This window comes from Vicugna pacos, chromosome 13 (genome assembly GCF_048564905.1).
Source record: "Vicugna pacos chromosome 13, VicPac4, whole genome shotgun sequence".
Taxonomy (NCBI): domain Eukaryota; kingdom Metazoa; phylum Chordata; class Mammalia; order Artiodactyla; family Camelidae; genus Vicugna; species Vicugna pacos.
The window spans coordinates 9,305,429-9,318,425 of record NC_132999.1 but is presented as its reverse complement, the minus strand read 5'-3'; positions in this window follow the sequence as shown (position 1 = coordinate 9,318,425).

Sequence of the window (12,997 nt, the reverse complement as noted above, 5' to 3'; positions counted from 1 at the left end):
CAGATGTGCTGATGTTTCTCACTTTAAATTTAAGATCAGGTATTGCTCTACACTATGCTTTTCCGATTATTCATGCTTCTGCTCTTCCAAATGACCAGTTCATACCATAGTTCTCCTCAAATACCAACATTTCCTCTTCTACTCTCGATGACACTGGATTATATTACCTGATATCTCACTGAAGAAATGAGTCATCAGACAAGACGACTTCATTATCTCACTGAAAAATTCCTACCCGCATCTTGTTGAATGTCCTGTCTTTTCCTCAAATGCACCAAATGAGCTCCAAACTTGGAGATTTTGCACTTACTATTCTCTATCTCTGTCTCCTACAAATTGTCCTAGTTTTGGCTACTTGTCCTTCTTGGTTTAAATTCAAAGAGCATCTCCTTAGTGAGGTCTTCCTTGACTAGATTACATACCACCTTCCTCTACCAAACCCACCAATATCCATCCCATTATCTTGTTTGAGTGTCTTTATAATACGACCAATCTATAAAATTATCTTGTCTGTTGGTTTATTTGTATAACGTCTTTCTCCTCTATGAGGTTAATTAAGCTTCTTATGAGCATGGGCACTGTGTGTTTGTCACTTTGTCTTCGGCAACGTGAACGGTGCCTGGAATACTGTAAGGCTCTGGAATATTTATTGAATGGACAAATAAATGAAGGGATGAAATAAAAGAATTGTCCTTTTGTGCTTAGCCAAGGTATCATTTCCTCTTGAATTCTTCTGTCTTCTCTAGCCATACCAACAGTTCTAGAAAATAGTGTCCCTCCTCTGGGTTCTTACAGAAAATGTTGGCAGCTATAGATGCTAAATATATCTCACTTGCTCTTTCCTAATCTATGAACTTGTGGAGAATGTTTGAATATTATTAATCTTTCTGCCTGCTGTCCAACACAATAGCAACTCGTAGTAAGCGACTTACTGGGGCATTTGCCACAAGTGTTCTTCAATTTGGAGATTCTTCAAATGCTATCCTGGGCTGTTTTTTGTCTTGCTTTCTTGCCCTTACCCCATTGATTTCATCCATATCAATGACTTCAATTACCATTGTTACAAAAAAATACTTTCGATTTTCTATCTGTAGCATAGATGTCTCCTTTGACATTCATCTCTACTGACATCCCCTCAGCAAACACAGTCTTCCTTCAGAATTCCCCATTACAGTAAAGCGTCAGACATTTAGCATCTCAGCAATGAGATGTCATCACTAACTCTTCCCTCTTTCTTCCCATATTAAAGTCCTCACGAAATCTAGACATTTTTGTTTCTAAAACACACTGCAAAACCTTTCACTTCCATCTGTCTCCACTGCCATGCCTCTTGTTCCATTATCGTTTCCAGCACAGACTTTTGAAATAACCAAATAACTAGTCCCTCTGGTTGACAATTGTCCCCCTCCAATCTATGCTCCACATTGCTGTTGAATGATCCTTTAAAAATGGACATCTTGGTAACCACTAGGGGAGGGGTGGGAGGAAGGGGATGGCAAGGGATAAACTGGGGGTTCAAGATTTGCAGATAATAACTAATACATATAAAATAAATAAACAAGTTTATACTGTATAGCACAGGGAACTATATTCACTATCTTGTAGTAACTTATGGTGAAAAAGAATATGAAAACAAATATATGTACATTCATGTATGACTGAAGCATTATGCTGTACACCAGAAACTGACAAAACATTGTAAACTGACTATACTTCAATAAAAAATATATATGCAATAAAAAATGGACATCTTATGATATCACTCTATTGCTCTAAATAACCCTTCAAGTATTTTTTATTAATCCTGAAAGACCTATATTTAACAGCTAACATGAACTGAAATCTACCTCCCTGTACAGAAGAGAGTCACACCAATCTCCCATAGCTTTTCTCTATCCAGCTTCAGTAGCTCCCCTGCTTTTGCCATCCTTTCCACCTGTTTGAACATCTACTTGGAGGCTATCGACTTGTCACCTCTTATTCATCTTTCAGATCTGAAGATCAAATCTCACATCATGGGGAACGATTTTCCTGATCCCAATTCACCTCTGTCCTCACACCCCTATACACTCTTTTAACTCCCCAACTTTATCTGGATAAATCAGAATGATTATTTGATACATTGAAAGCAATGGACTACAATGATACATCTTTCTGTGCACCAGGTTTTGATTTATATATCCTTATAATTCTATAAAGATGTGTAAACCTTCTTTTATTGTAGCTTCAAAATTACTACATGAATCAAGTAGGCTAAACATCATGATCCCCAATGCACAGGTAGGGAAACTGTAATTCAAACTGTCAAGCACTAAGTACAGAAGTGGTACTTGAAGCTAGGTGTTCTGACAGCAATCTCATGGTATTTTTTAGGCCAGGATGACCATGTGTGTTAGTATAATCATAACTGTTATTCTTATATATCTGTATCTGTCTGTCTGTCTGTCCATCTATCTATCTAGTCAGCCATCAAAGTATCAGATAAGAGTAACATCATTGGAATTTAAAGTACTATTTTGTTTACAGAATTTTTTGTTGTAGTCAAATGGCCTAATTTTCATTTAACTTGACCCTATATAATGTTCTTGATGATTGTTCACACTTTTTCAGTAAAGAGAGGACAGAAATACTTCTTTTTAGGATTCTGGCTTCAAGCTGTTCCAAGAACAAATTATTCTATGCTTACAATTCATAGTATGATGATAAACACTGTTAAAAGAAAAAACATACATCTTATATTCAATGAGGTATTGTTTTCTTAGAAAGTTATGAGCAACAAGAATTTGAAAATCATTTTGCCACATACGACTCATGAATAAATTCCCTCTTCATTGTAGAAGGCACCATCTTTGCCCCATTATTAGATGAAATAAACCCAAGGACAAAGGAAATCAAGAGGTAATCCTTTTGGCAATCTTGTCATGCAGTTTCTGCAAAACATTCCCTGTAGTGCAGGATTGTTCAAAGCTTCACGTGCTGAGCCTTGCTTGCTGCGAGAAAAAACTAGCTGCCTCTTGCTGAGAGAGATTTTTCTGAAAAGAAAAAGGAACTGAGTGATGTGTAATATCCCCATGGCCCAAGGTCTTGACAGGCCACGGGCCACGTCTCAGTGATCCATTGTTTTTGTTTCACGTTATGCGCCCTGATTGGTGGAAAGCACTTAGCCTTGAGAGAGAAACATCTCATTTAATGTCCCCCTCTTTTTTCCAAAGAGCATCTTCTGCTACATCAACCTCTTATTTTCACACTTTTTTTTACCTTTTATCTATCTCTTTTTCCTTAATCTTATTAGTTCTTAATGTCAAAAGACAGGAGACATTATAAAACAACAAAAATGCATAATTCATGTAACATTTATAATACAGACAAAAATGCAAATACTGAAGGTTATGCAAGAAAGTTCCACCTTACAAGATTTCCCATCTCACTGACAGTGTATCCAAACTTTACGTGATTTAGGGAGCAATACTTGGGATTGAAGAATGAACCTTTGCCACTGTTGTTCATTTTGAGAACTGAATGTGTGGATTGACATAGACAGTGCTTTAGAAGAGGATGTTGCCAGAAAGAGGGCAGAAGTTTTGCTGTGTATGAGGCTGAGTGTCTAGTGTTTTCTGGCTTACCTCTTAGTTGTCATGCATCCATCCATACACGTGCAACTGTATTAATGTATCAATAAGCTGACTGGGCATATTAATGTAAATAGTGCAAGGAAATATGCAAAGATCACAGTTGCTATGCTTGAATTAGTATATGACTGTGATTTTAATAATATATTATCTGACCAAAAACATTTCACCAAAATAAGAAAGTTTAAAAAGTTTTAAAATTGTTAAACTATTCTTTACGAAGCATTTCTCTCCTCATGATAGTACCAAGAATTATAAAATTTAGAATTCTAAAAGGTCTTTTAAAGATCATCTCTTTCTTTGTTTTCCAGATGATGAAACAGGGCTCAAAGTGGTCAAAATTCCCAAATGCAGTCAGTGTGGAGGGGATCTTATCTCATTTCAGGCTACTGCCCTCCACTGGATGGTGTGTAACATTTTGCTTTGTTTATTTGGTTTCCATATTTAGTATGTAAAAATTCCGAGATAACATACAACCGAGTATAAAACATGAAAGGTAAACCAATAAACAAAATGAGAACATATTTCAGATTTAACTTTCAATAACAGAACCTCAACTTCTGTGGTTAAAATTACTCATCATATTGATAAGTCCTATGAAATATTTCTTTAAAAAAATCCATGAAGTAAAGAGTTTCTTGACTAATAAACAATTATCCTCTTGATCTTTTTATTTCTTCAGATTAAGCTCCAAATATAATTTAAGCTTTGAACGTAAGCTCTATAAAATATTTATGCTTATTGTAAATTAAAATACATGTTGAGAAAAATTATATTAACTATATGGTAAGTGGAGCTATACTCAGCAATCTTTTAAGAATAGCAGATGCTTGATATATATTTGTAAAATAAATTTTGTGAAATTTCAGATACATTGTAGCTGCTAGAAACTTTCTCCTAATATTAACATTTTACATAACCATGGTACATTTATCAAAACAAATAAATTAGCATTGGTGAATTACTATTAACTGAAGATTTCACTAATTTCTCCATGAACATCTTTTTTGTGTTCTAGTATCTAATCTAGGATACTAATTACATTTAGTCATTAGATCTCTTTAGTCTCCTCTGATCTGTGACAATTTCTATGTCTTTATTTCAAATAACCTTATCACTTTTGAAAGAAGTAGTCAAGTGCAACGTAGAGTATCCCTAAGCGTTGATTTGTCTGATGGGTTTGTCATGTGTAGACTGGGATTAGAGGTTTTATTTAGGGAAGAATTCCCCGGGGGGAGGGGGGAGTGGCCTCAGAACAGCATGTCAGAGGCCACCTGACACCAACGACACATCCCTGCTTCTGTTAAATTGATGACGTTAATGTTGGCCAGATGTCGCCACTGTAAAGTAGTTTTCTTTTTTCATGCTTAGTTTTTTCAAAGTAAGTTACTCTTTTAGCCCACACTTAAGTAGAAGGGAATCAAGCTCTCCTTTCCAGAGAGAAGAATATCTACATAGATTATTTGGAATTCTGTAAGGAAGGCATATTTTTTTAATTTAAGATGTAGCAATGTCACTGTTGTATACAATTTACATTATATTTCATGATTCTGCTTTTCTAGTTTTAAACCTAACTGGCTCGCTTACACGTTTGTGTTTTTGTTTTGTTGTTGTTGTTGTTGTTGTTGTTGTTGTTGTTGTTGTTGTTGTTGTTTGAGAGCCTGAGTGAATGAGAATAAAGAAGAGATCATATTGTTTTTAAAATGTGTTTTTCTCACTGGTCTATTAGAATCCAAACATCAGAACAAACCATGTGGCTATTCAAGAGGCAGTCATGGCAGGAGGAAGTTTGATGTCCCAGGATGGACCTAGAAAATGATCAGTTTTACACCTGATAGATTGGCTAAAGTGTATCAGTACACTTCATTAAAGATACTCATGTTCCAAGATAGGGAGATACAACAGCCAAAAAATAATTATCTTGAGCATTTGAGATGTAACCAAACACAACCGTTTCTTTTTTGCATGCAGACAGTTGGACTCTAACGAATTGAAATTGCAGCTACATTCCACAAACAGGGAACATATTTTCTAAAAGCCTCAGCTTCAAGGGATTTGAGTTTATGCTTTGGAAGGACAAAATAGCCTGCTCATTGTGACCTCAATGGGCAACAAGGGACTTACAGAGACAATAGAACTAGCACACATATTGGTCTATGGCCATTAAGTGCCTTATAAGTGAGTAACGAAACTTTAAAATCAATACAGATTTTTATGGGAGGCTAAAGAAGAGATTTTCAAATAAAGGGTAATATGTTCAAACAGATGAATTCCTGTAAGGATGTGGCTGGCTACATTCAACAGAGAATATGTTTTAGAAAGAGCATGGCTCTACGAACCCAAATGTAGAAAGTCCGAGTGATCTCAGCTTTATAAAATATATTGCTAATATCACATAGAAGATATTTATAGCGTAAGAAAGGTTTCTCATGATGAGATAATGGATCAGGCAATTTTTTTTAATAAATCCTCATGAATATTAGTAATATTATTAGAGTTATTACATAATAATTCTCAATTTACTGCTTAGAAAAGTCCGTTTAATGACAACTTGTACGTGTTAACACTGAGAGCGCTGAACTATGATTTCATCTGTAAGTGAAATATTTGGTTTTGAGCTATTTCACTGTTTTTTTCTCCCTCTTTCATAAGTTCTGCCTAGATGAGACTAACGTTTTCCAACAATGAAATCATTCTTGCATCAGCTGACTTTTACCTACTCCATGTGGAGTTAGGTGGGGACATGACAGTTCACTTGGTGGCCTATGTTTGTCTTTGCTATCAAAACTGACAGCAGAGCAAGAAGTTCTTGCACTGAAAGCTCCTCTTAACCCATCACAGTGTGCATAATCTCAAACAGAAATAGAAAGGGGAGAGTGACCCAAAAGTGACATGAGGCGATTGCCCCGGAATGTTGTTGATTCTTTGCATGAGTTTCTCTAAATGTCTCCTGCTCGCCATCCTCACGAACACGCTGGTGTAGACACCTTCAGCTCTCCCTGCATCCCCGGGTCCACCCACCTCCTACTAGGTCCCTATCTCTGCTGTGGGGCAGTCTGCAAATCCCTACTCAGAGCTTCTGCCAGATTGAGCTTTCTAAAATCTGATCTGGTCATGCCACTCTTTGTCTTTAGTGTTAGAAACCCTCTAACAGTTTCCTGTGTCTCTCATGATGAAGCTGAAATTCATCAGCATGACCTATGAAGTCCCTGAGAATCAGGGCTTTGCTTGCCTCTCCGCACTCCCTGACCTGGCCTCTCTGTGCACCTGTCACAATGAGCTACTTCCACTTTCCTGTTTTCAGACTACATTTCCCTAACCTGCTGCCTTACTGTTTTTTTGTGCACATTGCTCCTCCAACCTGAAAGATTCTCACCCAGTTTTGGGGGGAGATTCTCCTGTGTCTTCAAGTGATTTGCGTTCCCTTTAGGTGTTCCCATAACCACTTCACATGTATCTCATTATTGCACATTTGTACTCTTTTCTGTCTGTCCTCTTGTCTGTCTTCTCCACCAGATAGAAACTGCTGGGTTAGGAGCTATGCTCTTAATTACTACATTCTCAGTGAACAGCAGACATGTATTAAATATTTGCTAAATACACATCGAAGTTATGTTTGCAAGTATGTCATCAATTAAATGATGTATTTGAAAGAACACACTCCCAACTATTTTCCTGGTGCATACATTACTCCAATTTAATAATGCATTAACATTTATAAAATAATTACTTGGAAATATTACAGACAAGATTTCAATAAAAAATGTATCAGCTTCTCTTTCTCAGTTTCTTTACAAGGTTTCACAACTTTTTTCAAAATTACATTTTAGATCGATAATTTCATAATCTCAGTCTGAGAATCTAGGAATTTTGATGAAATTTTTATCAACGATGATTGAGAGATGTTACAGATACACAAAAGTAGTTGCAATTAACTTTTCTAGTGAAAACATTCAAGTAGGGGTTTCTTACATACAGAGAAACTGTAAAGAAGTGCAAGAAAATGATTACCTCCAAATTTGGTAGTTATCTGTGGAGGAAGGAAAGAGATGTGAGTGTGGAGAGAAATCTTTCGGGTAAGTATATGAATAATTCCTATATTACCATATTCAATTTTATACACATTATGTATCAGACAATCTTTTGTGCCTAAGCTATTTTTAATAATAAAAATAAAATAAGTAAAACATAAAATTTCAAGGCAGAATTAATAGAGGCTTGGTAAATTGGTGTCATATAAATATCACAGTGCCACACCTTTTTCCAAAGCAATCTTAGTAGAGACAAAAACAATGTCAAGGGTTAGAATTATAAATATACCATTGAGATTTTCAAAGAAAGAAAGTAAAAGAAAGAGAGAGAGGGAAGGTATTGGAAGGAAGGAAGGAAGGAAGAAGGAAGAAGGAAGAAAAGGATGGAGGAAGGAGAAAAGGAGAAAATTGTCAGGGAGGAGAAAGAAACAAAAAAGTAGGACAAGAGAAAAAATAGTTCTATCACTTTAAAAATTTCAAAGAAGAGAGAGGACTCTTCTCAACATCTGGAACTGCGTTTATGAGACTGTGAAATGCAGATCATGATTCTTGTTCTGAGAAGGTGCAAAAAAACTCTGTTCTCATTCTGAGAAGTGCAAACGTTGAATATTTTAATCACAATTAAAAATAAAGAAAACGAAGAAAAATATAAGTGTTACTGAATGGATTGTGACACTTGTATAATAACCTTCCCATTTAGCTGTTACTCAGGTTAACCATTCTACAAATGTGTGCTGGTGGACAACTGCACAGTTCCGTGTACTTTGGCAGAGGATGTCTTAATCTCCTCTAACACTCCCTCTGTTACAGTTGTTGGAGTTACAGTTGTTTCCTGTTTTAGGGAAACAACCCATTGCACTGACTCTGGTTTGACTTGATTCTCTGTGGCACTTTAAATGTCAGCTTGCAGAGCCCTTTGATCGAATGTGTTTAACCAGATCTGTGATGAGTTTTTCTTGGACAATCACAGATTATTCAGCTATTCTAGACCTGATAGTTTTAGCTAAAATACAAATGGATAAAATAAAAGGGCAGCCAATTAACACTCTTTTAAGATTTTTAAGATTGTTTTCTTCTAATGGTCTTCACAGAAAAATATACTATCCCTTGTGAATAAAAGAGGTTCTAACAAGAAGGATGCCAATCAAGAATAGTTCCCTCTAACCCTAATCTATTATGAACATTTGGATTATAAGTTAATTTTCCTTAGCTTGTGAAGATATTTGTGGTCTTTTTCCAGTGCTGTATCTGTTAGAATTCTCAGTCTTAAGTTTGATTTAATGGGTTCATTGCATTTTTAAACTTCGTATGGCTTTTATTGATGAATATTCACAAAATTCCTTTATAAAAGCTCAATTCTCCACAGTTTACTTACACTGTTGGGACTAATACTTTGGTATTGTCTCTATTTCAAATGGTGAAAACACATTTTATCCCGATGGTATGTGATCTTTTGACCTTGTCACTCAATCAAAATGCTGAAAAACCACTACATTAGTCCCTCTTAACAGGACTTCTCAAACTAATAAAGGAAGTTATGGGGCACAGCATCGTTACATGAGGTTTCTTTATAACTTCTGAGTACGTGACCATCCAGATCACTGTGGAATATATATCCATTATGGAAAAGAAGAAGAGAAAAAGGAGGAAGAGAAGAAATAGAAGGAGAAGGAGGTGGAGGAGGTGGCAAAAGTCTCATAAACTATAGCACTTTGGTAATAGTTCCATTGAGGTGATGGAATTGAGGTTTATTCTAGGGACCCTTATTGCGAGCCCAGGCTCCAGAGTGCCGTAAGTTTTATAACGTGTGATGTAATTGATGGTCTGCACTGCAAATGTTAAAAATTCCTGCAAACTGGGGGCATTTTATGTAGTGATTTTTGTTTCTGAAATGTGTGAAGTCATATTCTAACTATTTTCAGATGCACATCCACCTTAAACATAAGGTGGCATTTTTCAGAACTATGTATTACCATCAGGTGTGAGCAGAAGGCACAGGGGATCTCAGATCAGGCAAATGAAAAGGAGACGCTGAGAAGGGGAACAGAAATCCAAAATAGTTAGAAAGGCAAATCTATGGAAGAGGAAAAGTTAGTCCATGCTGAATCAAAATAAGACTACAAAGAGTGAATTAAATAAAAAGTGACCGTCAAAAGCTTCCATATAGGTGTGTCTTCATAACTCCTTCAATTATTTTGGCTTATTTACACTGATAACTAAATCTCTGAATACCCAGAGGAAACCTAATACCAAAAGAATGTTTACTGGCCCCCTTTTCTAAGACATTTTTTTCTTGAGCCCAGAAGTACACCTGCTCATAACTCACACATCAATTCTGCCATGTCACTACGTTTCCTAAACACTCCCACCCAATTCACTTCTTTCAGTAATTATTTGACCACATTCCTGTCCCTGGCAGCAGTCAAACCAACAGTGACACCACCACCTCCACTCAAGTGTAGACCCTCTCAAATATTGCTTTCTGCCTTTGTCACTTTCAATATTTGTGCACTATCTTAAGTATATTATTTACTATTTTCACTTAAAATACTGTTTCCACTTTATCAGAAACTTGCAATTTGGTGTCAGCACCCACCAGCACTGTTGTTGCTGTCACTCACTTTACCAATGATTGTTGGGTTGCTAATGTAGAAGATGCTTTTCAAACCTTAGCTGTCCTAATTTCTACACTCCTTCTTCTCTTGAAACTTTCTTTTCTTGGTTTCTGGAATACAAATCTCTCTAGTTTCTCCTCCCCCTGCAAACTGCATCCATGCCAAGCCACTTAGAACTCTAGACGAATTATGATCACTTTCGCTTTTAGGTAGGTTAAATGCTGCATGCTGGTCCGTACTGATATTCTGTTTACCTCTTTTAAATTGCAAGACTACTTCACATCTGATTTTCCCAACTACTTCTGTCCCCTTCTTGACAGCACAGGAAATATTTACTACTTTCTAAGCACTAGTGAGCATAGGGAGATTTTAAAAGGATATCACAGTCCTTGCTGGGCACTCTCCTAGTCATTTTTGTTTTCCTACTACATAATGCAGAGAATATCAGAAGGCCAAGTGGGAGTTAATTATGAGGTTTATCATTACCTTAGGAAGAATTACACAAGTTTCCCATGATTTCAGAGCCTTTCAAACCTGTTTGTGTTATCCTGTCATTTTCATCTTACCCACAAAACTCCACCTGGAGGTAAACGGCAAATCTCAGGGGTCCTTCTGAGTGCCCTTCCTTCTAAGGGTCCTTCCTACTGAGTATAATTTTCCTCTACTTCTCCTAGCCCAGGGAATCCCCATTCATTGGATTTTACAATGTTTTCTAACATTCCCGTACACTGTTCACTGGCTCTGCTGCAGCAGCGCTTCCTGGAGGTGCTGGATGCCAGAGAGATGAAGCCGGCTGAGAAGAGACATGGGGAGGGTCAGGGTTTGCGGTGCTGGGGAGAGAATGACTATACTGAAAATACAGCAGTTAATACACAACTTTGGAAGTTGAAAGAGCAATATTATGTGTAGAATACCATGTCTGTATATTAACTTCGGGGTTTCTATGTATTATATTTTTAATATATCAAAGTATATAATAATAATCTAACTCTTCTGGAGTTGTTCTTCCATATCTCACCCTGTAGGTGGGGCTATCTCTGGATCCCTTATCTTTTCATCTTCATAGTTATTCTGTGATGGATTTCTCCTGTGATATATATTTTTGTATTTTACTTACCCCTTTGCATCAACATAACAACATCGAATTCTTGGTAAGGGACACTGGAAAACAACTTGACCATTCTTTTTGTTTGTTTTGTTTGTTTGTTTTTTAATCTGCATACGAATGTTTGGGCTCCCATTCTCAGATCTGTGTTCTTGAAGAATAATGTCAATGAAATGACAATTTTTTTTAAATAGTGACATTTTACCAATGGTCAAAAATAAATAAACCTTCTTAATACCTCATAATAAATGTAATAAAAAATAAAATTATATTATTAAAATGTTAAAAATTTGAAATGTGGTCAGGTCTAGTGACATGATTGTTGGCAATATAGTTAGGAAATTATAAAACATGCTAAACAATAGAAATATTATTAATACTATTTTAGTTATATTTTATTAATTTTATTTTAATTCTATTCTAAAATAGAAAATGTAAAAATGAATAAAGGTAAACCTTTTTTCAAAATGGAGTTGGGAATCCCTGAAGGAGGAGCTTTTATGCAGGTACCACTCATGGAAGTTTACTTCAAGTACGCATCAGGAGGAAAACATACTTTACACATCTCAGCAGGCAGAAGGAAGCTTTTCTCCTTGTCCAGCAACAATCCAGGCAATGGGAAACGGGCACCGCTCAACTAATGAGAAGCCACCACAACTCCAATCTCTCTCTCTCCTGGAACTTTCATTCAATATAGCCCCTTCCAACTTTCCCCTTTCCCCTATAAAAGAATGCTTCTATCCTTTGTTCTCAGGGCTTGCCTGAGGCTCACCATTATTTGGATGTCCCAATCTACCATTTTTCTCCTATTCCTGAGTAAACCCCGTTTTTGCTGGTTAAACCACTTATCTTTTTGCTTTAAAGGTTAACAAGGGCCATGACTAAGGTTTCACCTACAAGTGAAGTAAAACACGTCTTACATATAGCCCTATGAAATTTCAACGTTGGCACATCCCTAGCCTGGCAACTTTGATATTTCAGGCTACCCATGCTATCACACAAATTTCAGGACAACCTCACCTTCTTTGTCATTTGATTATTTATGCTGTATTTTTTATCTAGATCCTTCACCCAAGAATATTAAGAATTCTTACTTAGAATAAATCAGTTTAGTAGACTTGAAATGTTCAAAATGTCACATTAGAGTTTTATTTTGTTTTGTTTTGTTTTTCTAAATAAAAACCTACTGACCAAAGGTGTTGAGCTGCAACTTTTCTGTTTTATGGGTACGGGGTTGCATAAGGAAACAGGAGGTCATTCAATATATTAATAAATAACCCTTACAGATAAGGGAGGTCCAGATAGAGAGGACATTTTTAAGTAGGACAGTGGTTAGCTGGTTTTCACAGACACTGTGCAAGAAGAAATATTTTTCTCATGGTCAGTCCTCACCATCTCCTCTCACTGTCTCCCTTTTTTCTTCTTGTCTTTCAACATTAATGTAGTTTTAATTTCAGTTAATAAATAGTCAAAAGACACAAAATGTAAATCACTTGAGTAACAGTGAGGACAAACTGCCTACTTCACAAATTTATATAAAATTTACTCTATTGGTTTACTATTGTCAATTACAAATATTACTATAGAAATTTTATAATCTTGCTCTGGAGAGGAGAA